Source organism: Siphateles boraxobius, unplaced genomic scaffold (genome assembly GCF_051911475.1).
Source record: "Siphateles boraxobius isolate OS27281-9 unplaced genomic scaffold, OSU_SipBor_1 72, whole genome shotgun sequence".
NCBI lineage: Eukaryota > Metazoa > Chordata > Actinopteri > Cypriniformes > Leuciscidae > Siphateles > Siphateles boraxobius.
In genome coordinates, this window is record NW_027509200.1 from 1,823,305 (window position 1) to 1,835,592 (window position 12,288).

General features: G+C 44.1%; 1 protein-coding gene, 1 long non-coding RNA gene and 1 pseudogene across 2 annotated transcripts in view; all 3 read right to left on the bottom strand.

Moving 5' to 3' along the window:
• Positions 1–9,340, bottom strand: part of LOC143724323 (uncharacterized) — a 37,671-nt pseudogene extending 28,331 nt beyond the window's left edge.
• Positions 1–12,288, bottom strand: part of LOC143724299 (NACHT, LRR and PYD domains-containing protein 12-like) — a 575,203-nt gene that overhangs the window by 230,234 nt on the left and 332,681 nt on the right. The gene's annotated exons all lie outside the window — the stretch shown is intronic.
• LOC143724317 (uncharacterized) lies at positions 7,497–9,073 on the bottom strand. The gene is made up of 2 exons (XR_013197348.1): positions 7,729–9,073; positions 7,497–7,682 (listed from the first exon to the last, which is right to left on the bottom strand). It is a non-coding gene; the product is annotated as an uncharacterized LOC143724317 (long non-coding RNA).

A 12,288-nucleotide genomic window follows, 5' to 3' on the forward strand; every position in this document is an offset into this window, starting at 1 on the left:
TTTAACCACAACGGCCGAAAGAGACTCTACCTTTTCCCGAAGCTCGGTGACGTCATCCGAACAGGTAGAAAGGGAGTGTTCCATGTCCTTCACTGTGCCTTTCAGTGCCGCCATGTCCATCTGCATCGAAACCATACTATTAGAAAACTCCGCTTTAACTGCCTGAAGCTCGCTCTTGATGGTCGCCAAGTCATCGCCCAACATGGACTGCACGGGCTGTCTGAATCCCGCTCTGCCGTGGATGCACTAGCGGTAGGCCGCTGTGCCGATGCCCGCGCGTGACTACCTTTACTGCCTTTATTTTTACATTTTTGTAGCAAGAGATGAAAAAGCATACAACGCCAATAACAAATGATACGCATAGACACAAATTATTAAGTTGAAATGTGCGTAAGAAATGAAATATGCAAGAATTCTGTAGGAGCTACCGCGATCACGACTCACTCCATAGTCTACCTAACCGGAAGTCTCAGTCTGAGCATTCTGAACCCCATCGCTGTCCTGAAGAAGCAGAGCAAGCCAGCTCCTCCTGCTGTTCTGGGTTACGCACCTGAAGATCCTTTTAGTCCAAGTATTCTGAGCCCCAATGCTGTCCTGAGGAAATAGAGAAAGCAGTCACTCACGTTGCTCTGAGTTATCCACTGGAAGATCCTTGTATTCCGAGTACCCCGAGCTCAAACGCTGTCCTGAGGAAATAGAGAAAGCCAGTTACTCACGCTGCTCTGAGTTACTTACCTGAAGACCCTCGTAGTCTGATCATTCTGAACTCCACCATTGTCCTGAAGAAGCAGAGCAAGCCAACCCCTCCTGCTGTTCTGGGTTACTCACCTGAAGATCCTCGTAGTCCAAGCATTCTGAACCCTGCCGCTGTCCTGAAGAAGCAGAGCAAGCCAGCTCCTCCTGCTGTTCTGGGTTACGCACCTGAAGATCCTCTTAGTCCGAGTATTCTGAGCCCCACCGCTGTCCTGAGGAAATAGAGAAAGCATTCACTCACGTTGCTCTGAGTTATCCACTGGAAGATTCTTGTATTCCGAATACCCCGAGCTCCACCGCTGTCCTGAGGAAATAGAGAAAGCCAGTCACTCACGCTGCTCTGAGTTACTTACCTGAAGACCCTCATAGTCTGATCATTCTGAACTCCACCGTTGTCCTGAAGAAGCAGAGCAAGCCCACCCCTCCTGCTGTTCTGGGTTACTCACCTGAAGACCCTTGTAGTCTGATCATTCTGAGTTTCACTGCTGTCCTGAGGAAATAAAGAAAGCCAGTCACTCATGTTGCTCTGAACTACTCACCTGAAGATCCTCGTAGTCTGAGCATCCTGAACTCTACCGCTGTCCTGAAGAAGCAGAGCAAGCCAGCTCCTCCTGCTGTTCTGGGTTACTCACCTGAAGATCCTCTTAGTCTAAGTATTCTGAGCCCCACCGCTGTCCTGAAGAAATAGAGAAAGCCAGTCACTCACGCTGCTCTGTGTTATTTACCTGAATACCCTTGTAGTCTGATCATTGTGAGTTTCACTGCTGTCTTGAAGAAACAGAGCAAGCCAGCTCCTCCCGCTGCCCTGGGTTACTCGTCTGAAGATCCTTGGGTGCTGAGCATCCTGAGCTCCCTGGTTGCTCGGAAGAATAGAAAGAGTTCAGTTTTCCATGCTGATACTATTTTAAATATGTTTTAATATCTAATAAAGACAACTCATTTATCTTATCTCGTGTCCGGCCTCGTGGTGTTCCCTTGGTGTAGCTCCTCAGAGTGGTAGTTGGTACGGGTGGTGGGCTACTGGGCTCTGACCCCACCCCGGACTTATACATTTTTACCAATATATATTGCTTTTCTGAACACCCCACAACATTAATGACATATTCAACTTCCAGAAAAACATATTTTCCCACCTCAGGCATCAAATCCCTATTATTATTGGTTATTATTTTAAGATATGGGCACTGTTAGTCTTCAACCCCCTTATGGACAATATATGAGCTCTTTGAAAATGATTATAAAATGTATTTGTAATGAAATGAAAATTTTCCCTCTTAATCAGATGTCCCTCACACTAATTTAGTAATTGCAAATATAAAAGTTACATAAAATCTCACACTTTTGCTATACTAAAACCTGAAATGGGCACTTTTTGTGACAGCAACCTCATAATTTTTTATCAAAGATGTGGCTAAACTTCAGAATTTGAACTAAAATCAGTATTCTTATGATTGCTCTAAACATTCTACACTAAGTTTAACAAACATTAAATGACTTTTTCATAAACGTAAAAAAATAATTAATAAAAACGTACGTGTGACAGGGTTGAGACTAGGGTAACGGGGTTGAAGATGGTAACAGGGTTGAAGAGACAAATACAGCTTAACATATAAATAGTTGTTTTTTACTCAAATTGACTGTACGATTTTCTATAAACACTGTATTTCATTATGTAACAAAGAAAGACAACAAATATAAGTTGCAATTGAACTAAGTTTTATTAACCCGACTGCAGGAAAACAATAACATAGTATACATTAGAACTGACTGAATAGGTCCTCAAAATAAAACATATAACTTTTGCTTTTTTGATGTCTGTGTGTGAGCGTGTGTTTGTGCGTGTACGCGTGGCATTCAAAGTCTGGCCCACACCTCTTTCAAGATCTCCACATGGCGCTTTGTCACAGGCTTTGGGGGTGGAATGATTTCAAGGACGTCATCAAACAGGTACCAAAGGATATCATCCCGAGCCGGCCAGAAGAATCGGTTTGGCCCATCACGATGCATACATTTCACTTGGACATGCGTTTCATCTGTGCTAAGGTTGTCTTCAAACCGAAAGGTTGGTGGTTGGATCCCCGGTTCCACCTGACCAAGTGTCGAGGTGTCCTTGAGCAAGACACCCAAGTCCGGCCAAAACTGAAACACTGTGTGTTGAAGCACTTGCAGTTAAACTGCTTCTGTGTTGTGCACATGCAGCTGACATTACGGTGTATCAGTTCTCCTGGAGCCAGAGTAATCACCTGGTGGATTCTCCTTGTTCCCGGGACTGCTGGTTTTTGCTGCGGCATTTTCTCCATTGCACTCTCAACATCCTCACTCTTCACAAAGAACTGTTTCACTGTTGTGTTTGTCTCGGCCAAGGCCTTGAACAGCTCGTGTGCATCCGGGATATCACGTCCCTTTGCCACTATCATGTCAGCGGTATCCGGGGCTCCTTTGCCGTGACTAGCCTCAAAAAAATTCCAGGAGCCAGCCTTGAATCCTCTTCTGTCTAATTCTGTGCTAAAAAGGAAGAAGTTGCCTTGTTGCTTGTACTGAGTACAGGGGCCATCACTAAAATAGTGCAGCATAGACACTTGTGGATATGTGGCCTGAAGGTAATCCAGCACTGGATTTAGGTGTTGTCAAATTGCTGGAGGGCCTTTATTTCTGCAGGGTTGAGATGGTGCTGAAGCACACAGGCTCTGGTTTTCCACCAACATACAACACCCCTGTATGCAGAGTGGCCTGCTGGTGTGAAGCCCCAAAGTGGACTGCTTGGATCTGGGAGCTGTATTTGCAGCTGCAATTTTCTGAAAATTAAAATGTATCAAGGCCTCTTCCCCTGACATGTTCCTCTTCAGTTCGCGGGAGAAGGCATACTGCTGCTTGATATTGAAGTGATGCTGTTTGAACCGTTATATGTAGGTGTGGAACAGCTCAGTGAGGTTCTCCTGTGTCCCCTCCACAGATTTCTTCTGTTCTGTTTCTTCAGAGTTCTCTGATAAAAATCTTCTGTGAAGATTCTTTTGTGTATCCACCCGGAACCTTTTCTGCATCTTAACTTTGTTCCTTGTGAGTGTTTGTTTGGTCCCTGTTGTGATCCTACTGACTTCATCTCTTACATAGAACATCTTCACTCTGTTCTTGAATTCATCAGTGAACCTGTTGGTCTTCTTCCTTTCAAAGTTAAAACTCTCCTTATGCTGCCAACGCTTACTCGAAAAGCCAAGGGAATCCTCAGCAAATCTCTGTAACCTGTATTTTTTGACAATTCTCCCTGTTGTCACTTTTGCAATTAGTTGTCTTTCCCTTTCTTTGGTGGTCTGCTGATATTTGTTACTGATGTCTTTAATTAGTGATTGGTGATACAGCAACGTCTTCCTGATTCTGGGGTTTACGGGGCAATTTGCAGTTAGCTCACCTTTGACTGTGGTGAATCGGAATGCTTCTTTAAACGTTGGCACCTCTTTTTGTATTTTTCTTTTGGTTTTCTTTGTTTGTCCAGTCTTTCCTGAAGTTGTTCTATTTTCTTCTTCAGCCTGTTTCTTTCTTTTCTTACATTTTCTTCCCCTCCACATGTTGCCCACAAACACAATCAATAAATGAGTCAATTAATGATGAGAAACGGATATGGTGTGATAACAGGGGAAAGAACACAATGAAAAGGATGAAAGAAATCAGGGCTCTGAAGAAGGGTAAAAAATAATCCGGTTGATGGCTGCCAAAACAGCAAGCAGCCATCAACCGGATGGTTTTTCAGTCAGTAAACCTATCACATGCAACCTAAACAACTAATAGTAAGCTACTTTTATTAACTACACTTTGAATTTTCTAACACTCAGCCTAGTCATTTTCTAAAACTCTTAACTGCTCACTGTTGCTCTACCTTGAAGACCCTGGCTGTGGATGGGGCATGATCTGGGGAAGATCTCTGGGGATGATCTCTGGGGCATGATCTGGACTTTGTGGAGGAGTGCTTTCTCAGTGCTTCTCTCCTCTCCTTGCTTCTCTTGTAAGCTGCTCTCCACTTTATATGCTTCAGCCGCTGTTGTCTTTTACTTAACTCATTGATACCTTTCTTTTTTCCTGTCTCTAAATTTTTTCTCCATCTCTGGCGTTCATTTTGCAGATATTTCTCCCTTTTTTCAGGATCAGCTTTTAGCCGTGCACGATACTGCCTCTGCCTTTCTGCCGCTGCTGTCGGTGCCATCACAGACTGTGACAGACAGATGTCTGTAGATGTTTAATTTCATATTATTAAATCAAACATTCTTTCAGAGCAATTTAGTTAACACTGAGATATGAAAATATAGGCAGTAATATAATAATTCATTTAAATTACTGGATAACTTCAGAACTAAAGTGTTAAAAACACAACCCCATCACAATCCCACAACCCCATTATGATCAAAGAAGTAACGGGGTTGAGTGTGACGGGGTTGTGATTTTTTGCTCAAAATGGCCACTGCTCTACATGTAGTGAATAAAAGGAGAGCACATGGCATGCATGATATTGATACAATGCATGATATAATGCATGATACAAAAATTGTGTATATTGTTGAAATAACAAAGATAAGTTTCACAAGTAATAGTTTTCTATCTTTATTTGATGTAACGGGGTTGAGTCGTTGAGCTTGACAACCACAATATCACAATATATAAATAAGTTATAAGTATAAAAGAAGGTGGTAACTTGCCTGTGTCTGCATTGAATGTTGTTCAGAAGACTTCTATGATGTCACTTCCTGTTATTGATGCCACATAAGGATCAGTCCATTATTTTTATGGGGGGAGAAGGATGTGTGAAGGTTGAGGGGTTACTGAGGTACGGGACTAAATAATGTGATTTTAATGAATAATCATGAACTTACTTGAAAAAACATTAACAGCAAAAATAATCATAAAAAAAACATTAACAGCAAAAAAGCACAGATATATATATTTATGGGAATGGCAATATGTATGGACTTTTTTCTAATTGTATTGTTCACATCCCAAGTACACTTTCATAGAAGGCCATGAGGGACATGACACAATAGGTGGTGTCAACTGAAAAAAAGAAGATAATTTCTAATATAAAGATAAAATGTATGTCATGTTTTCAAACTTTATTAAAGGAGACATTTCAATTGATACAAAAAACTTTTTAAAATAGATTTTGGTGACCCAATAGATAAAATACACTTAAAAAGGTCAGAGGGATTCAAATCATACCGGTTTTGTGGAATGACTCTAAGATATTTTTGATGAAATCTGAGAGCTGGATCACTCCTCCATAGGCTTCTTCAGGGATTGAAACTTGCCAGCCCCGAAAAGTTATTAAAGACATCGTTAAAATAGTCCAACTGACTACAGTGGCTCAATCTTACGTTTATCAAGCGACGAGAATACTTTTTGTGCGCAAAAACAAATAAAAATAACGACTTTATTTAAACTATTCATTTCCTTCTCTGTGGGCCTCTAGTCAGTAATTTGGGCCTCTTGGTGTAATAGCGTAGAGCTACGTCACACGTAGGCTCACTATTGGCCGACGCTGGTCATGTGGGTGATGCGTGTGACGTACAACAACAGAAGCGCTGCGCTGTTACACTAGTGAACTGACTCGAGGCCCACAGAGAAGGAAATGAATAGTTGAAATAAAGACGTTATTTTTGTTTTTTTTGCGCACAAAAAGTATTCTCGTCGTTTGATAAACTTAAGATCGAGCCTCTGTAGTCACTTGGACTATTTTAATGATGTCTGTAATAACTTTTTGGGGCCTGCAAGTTCAATCCCTGAAGAAGCCTATGGAGGAGTTTGGAGGAGTGATCCAGCTCTCAGATTTCATTAAAAATATCTTAATTCGTGTTCCGAAGATGAACGAAGGTCTTACGGGGTTGGAACAACATGAGGGTGAGTAAATACTGACAGAATTTTCATTTTTGGGTGAACTAACCCTTTAAATTCATTAGACGAAGCACAACATGCGTACCACATGTGTACTCTGATGGGTGATACACTTAAAGTGCAGTAAACTGTAAAACTAGTGTTTATCAGAATGTCAATAAATCAAACAAATGCCAGTTTACAACATCAAGAAGCACAATTAACTGTTTTTGCAGCTAAATAATAACTGGAGACTGCTGACTCCAGTAAAAGATAATAAAAAGTGAATAATTTCCATGGGTCTCATCTTTGCATCAAGTTTGAATCAGGTCTCTTCTGAATTGGCTAGTGGCGTGGTCACAAAAAACGAGGGTCCTAGAAATGTGGTCCTGAAACTGCAGCCTGGTAGTGCAGTAATATAGTATTGAAGTGAACTACTTTTTAACCTTTATAACACTAACATGGTTTAATTAAAGACAAACACTTCCAAAATTAAACAACATAATCAATAATTTATTTACCGATACCTACATGATATCGAGCCATGTGATAGGGCTGATTGATTGTTCGCAGCATACATCCCACGCGGCCTTCGGATGCTTTGATACCTTTTGAAGCCAGGTATCCTTTCATCATTTTTCTGCCATATGTTGACCCAGTCTGTTGTGGGGGGAAAAAAACTTCCAAACTGAGTAGCCTACACGAACCATAAAGGAGTATTCTGGATTAGGGCCAAATTGCGAGCTCGGAGCCCTCCTCCCGGACAGCACGTCAAACACGTGTAGCAAGTGGCTCAATTTTAGCTACTACGCCACCCCAGGTTAACGGGGAAAACAACCCAAATATAGCACACAAATACGTTCCACCTAGAAAAGGCAAGAGGCATGGGCTTCCGTACAAAAAATATTTTATTAACACTAAAAGTTAATCAACAATGATTTAAAATCAATAATTCACACTGGTCATGGTTGAATGGAGCAAGGCAAACAAAGAAAAAGATAACAAAATAAATAAACAAAATTCACAATAAATCCCCACAAGATTTACAATAAACCCCCACAAGATTCACAATAAACCTTCATGAGATTCACAATAAACACCCCCACAAGATTCACAATAAACCTTCACAAGATTCACAATAAATCTTCACAAGATTCACAATAAACCCCCCACAAGATTCACAATAAACCCTCACAAGATTCACTATAAACCCCCCACACAAGTCACAATAAACCTTCACAAGATTCACAATAAACTTCCACAGGGGCTGAGGCTTCTGGTCAGGAGCGAGCTAGTGTGCCGGCAGCAGGTCTACCATACAAAGCACGCCGACCCAACGTACACCCACCAAATCCACTGCAAATAACCAAAGGTAGTGACACGGCAATAATGAAACTGCAATAACACTCTTAGTGAGGCAAAACCTGCAGTAAGGCAGACAACCAGCCCGCTCCAGTAAATCCTCAGCTCCTAAAGGAAAAGAAAAATATAGATAATTAATAAGCTAAACAAAAAAAAACAAAAAAAATATTCAAAGTCAATTTAACGACTTTGACAGGACAAAACCACCCAAATAAACAAACTATAAATACTATAAACAAAGTAAAGACAGATCATAAACAAATACACTGGCCGCGGCAGGAACGCCACACAGAATTAACTGCAGTACGCCCGGAAGTTATTGCAGGCAGACCGGCCAATCAGAATCAAATAATAAATACAAAAAAAAAAAAACAGTTTACCATGACCCAAAATAACCAAAGTATAAATACTCTAAACACTCACATTCACATACAAAAAGAAAAAAACAATAAACAAATACACTGTGACCGCGACAGAAACTCACACCAAATACAGAGTCAACTGCAATAACGTTACGCCTGGAAGTGTTTTTAGGCAGACAAAGTCACTCGAAATCACATGATAACTAGAAAACAAATCTACCAAAAAAATAAAAAAATGCCAACTAGTAGCAAAAAAACAACAAAATAATCCTTCAAGCCCGCAGACACATACTTGACTTAAACATATCGATGTGGAGAAAGCAGCAGCATGGCTTTAAAGAGCGAGTGGCGGGGAGAGCACGCTGTTTAATGCGACTGCTCACTTTGCCCGCTTTAGCGTCCACGAAGACCAGACAGTATGATCAAGTTACACTCCAACATATACCATAAGAGAATCATTTAACAGCCTTGTTGACTGCAACAGCTGGTGTTCCGATCAGTTAAACTGCGATGCCACACCGATGGAAGCCCTGAAGGCACCGTACTGGGAGTAAGCAGCAACCCACATGCACAAACCCTCAGCAACCCAGTGGCACACTCAGTCTGTAATTACAACGGAAGGGGCGGGCTTTCAACCATGACGCACCCCAGGAGGCTTGAATGAATGGTTTATATACCCTAAATGGGCAATTGCTCATTGGCCACCTACCAAATAGTACTGACGTCACACGACTTCACTACATACGCATAAACTTTTACATTTAATTATATGTAAGTGTGAACTGACCAACCTCGGTAACTGCTTTTGCAACTTCCACCTGAGCTGGGAATCTTGCAGACGCTCTCTCCGTATGCCATGTTCAGCACAAAATCGACGTATGCTCGCCTTTGAAGCACCCTTTGACAATCCACATTCAAATTTTAAAAAAATTTGATGTACTCATCCGAGCATCCACTTATTATCATGCCTTCTATCGTTTTTTTTTATAGGGAAATAATGTAGACTCCATACAGACAGGCTTTAGAAGACCGCCAAACTTGTAGAGGACCGCCAAACTTGATTAATTTGATATAAACCTAACTGATTTGCTGAAGAGGAAGAGTAGAGTCATGAATATTCTTCTAATGCTTTTTCCAAGTGTACGGTGCGTCTAAGTAGTGCGCCTCCCACCGACAACGCCAAAAATTGCACTAGGAGTGATTCAACAACACAAACTCTGTTTTTACTCGGTAAAATTGTTTTCCTTTCAAGTAGGTTATTGCCTACAAGTTAGTCTGCTTTTTGCCATGGCTTGTCATACTGCCCAGAATAAACAATATTGTCTGTAGTTTTTGTGAAGACGAGCGCATATCTTAAAGGTTCCAGTTCTGTTTAGGCTATTTTAGTTTGTAAAATTACAATTACCATCTCTGTCTGTCTGTCTGTCTGTCTGTCTGACTGATTGATTGACTGTCTATCTCTATATGAAAAACTTGAATGCAAACATTTATGCACAAATTAGCTTAAATAACAGTTTTTAAAAAGGTGGTCTGTTATATTTCACAAAGGAAGCGGCCATTTGAGCGGTCGTTGCCTGACATTCTGAATATTAGCCTATACTGTAAAATTAGCTGTCTTAAAAAAATGTATCATTGCACAGTTATTCCAGACGCCTCCCGGTGATATTCGTATTAGAATTGTGTAATCACAGATTATGAACAGATGTTTTACACAACAAGGATTGGGTTGTTGGGTTTTCATGTTTTATGTGAACTTTAGACATAATGATTTTTATACTGTACAAACTGTGTTATTATCCCCTAACCTCTAATGTAACAGTTATGGGTTGGTCATCTACAGACATCTAATGTTACGGACATATTATGATGGTACAGTTCAGCCTATTATTGATTTTTATTTGCTCTTCCCTTTTATCCAAAGAGATGGAACTATTTGCACTGTATTTATCAATGGGAAATACATAATGCTAAAATAATCTTTCATATAGGTCTGTGTGGGTCGCTTGCAAGTCAAAGCAGCACGAATTACGTGACCAGCAACATATTTCTGCTTGAAATATTGATGATATATTGATGGTGGACTCGTGCACAAGCGCTGATGGTGGACTCGTGTACAAGCGCTGATGGTGGACTCGTGCATAAGCTCTGATGGTGGACTCGTGTACATGGTGGACTCGTGTACAAGCGCTGATGGTGGACTTGTGAACAAGCGCTGATGGTGGACTCGTGCACAAGCGCTGATGGTGGACTCGTGTACATGGTGGACACGTATACAAGCGCTGATGGTGGACTCGTGTACAAGCGCTGATGGTGGACTCGTGAACAAGCGCTGATGGTGGACTCGTGAACAAGCGCTGATGGTGGACTCGTGTACAAGCGCTGATAGTGGACTCGTTTACAAGCGCTGATGATGGACTCGTGCACAAGCGCTGATGGTGGACTCGTGTACAAGCGCTGATGGTGGACTCGTGTACATGGTGGACTCGTGTACAAGCGCTGATGGTGGACTCGTGTACATGGTGGACTCGTGTACAAGCGCTGATGGTGGACTCGTGTACATGGTGGACTCGTATACAAGCGCTGATGGTGGACTCGTGTACAAGCGCTGATGATGGACTCGCGCTGATGGTGGACTCGAAGTTGGTGCTTCTTCGCGGGGCGAGCCTAAGCACCCATCCAAAGCCTGTAGAGATTTTCGTCGACCCTTGTGGCGAAGTCTTACAGAGCGGCGGGACAGGCGGCTGCCTCACTGCATGCAATGGCTACCCTGCAGGTCTACCAGGCCCAGATGCTCAGAGACATGCACGAGGGTAGGACAAACCCAGGGCTCTTCGATGAGCTGCGCGCCGCGACCGACCTTGCTCTCCGGGCGACGAAGGTTACCGCGCGCTCCCTGGGTTTGGTGATGTCCACAGCTGTGGTCCAGGAGAGACATCTGTGGCTGAACTTGGCTGAAATGCGGGACACCGAGCGGACCCGTCTGCTCAACGCCCCCCTGTCCCAGGCCGGCCTCTTTGGCGGTGCAGTTGAGGATTTCGCCCAACAGTTCTCAACTGCCCAGAAACAGACCGAGGCCATCAAGCACATTCTGCCCCGCCGGCCCGCTGCTGCCTCCACCCGCCCGGCCGGGCAGACGCCTCAGCCTGTTTCCCGCCGAGGGCGCCCTCCTGCGGCTCCCGCCCCTCCCGCCCAGACCACGCAGCAGCCTCCACCCAGGGCTGGTCGCGGAGGAAGCCGCAAGAAGGCGCCACAGCCCTCTCCTGCCCCGCCCCCCGCTAAACGCCGGGCCAAGCGGCGCTCCTGAGACGGGCTGCTCAGGGATGATGGTCGTTTCTCAGGAGATGGTAGCAGGACCACTCCAGAATGTTTTGTTCTCCGCTCCCCGCTGCTCACCCACGGGTGGGCAGCACCCTAAAGTGGTTAATGACAGAAACGACCCCCTCTTCCCTGAGCTCACAGAGTTCTCGGCGACACAGAGCATCGCCCACAAGCCGTGCTCTCCTCGCCCCCCTCTGTCCCGGAGGCGAATGACACGGCGTGCCGTCTACGGACCGCTCCGCCCTTGTCCCCCACTGTCGCCAGACCCCTGGCAGAGCAGGCCCCCGCGGGACGACCAGCCTGGTCCTCCCCTGGCCCCCTCTGCCCCCTCTGCCAGGGCGCGGTTGCTAACTGTGCCCCCACTCCGGGCCGCTATGCCGTCCACGTCTGGGCCAGTTACTCCGCTTCGCTGCCTCTCCGGGGGGACGCCTGTGGTTCGCATGATCCCGCTGGTTCAGTTCCTGGGAGCCTGGTTAGAGCTTCCCCATCTGTCCGCTGGATCGTGCGGACCGTCAGGCTCGGCTATGCGATTCAGTTCGCATGGTCTCCTCCCCGCTTCAGGGGAGTCCGCTCCACTTTGGTCTGTGGCAATGCCCCCATCATGAGAGCAGAGATTGCCACCCTGCTGGCGAAGGGTGCA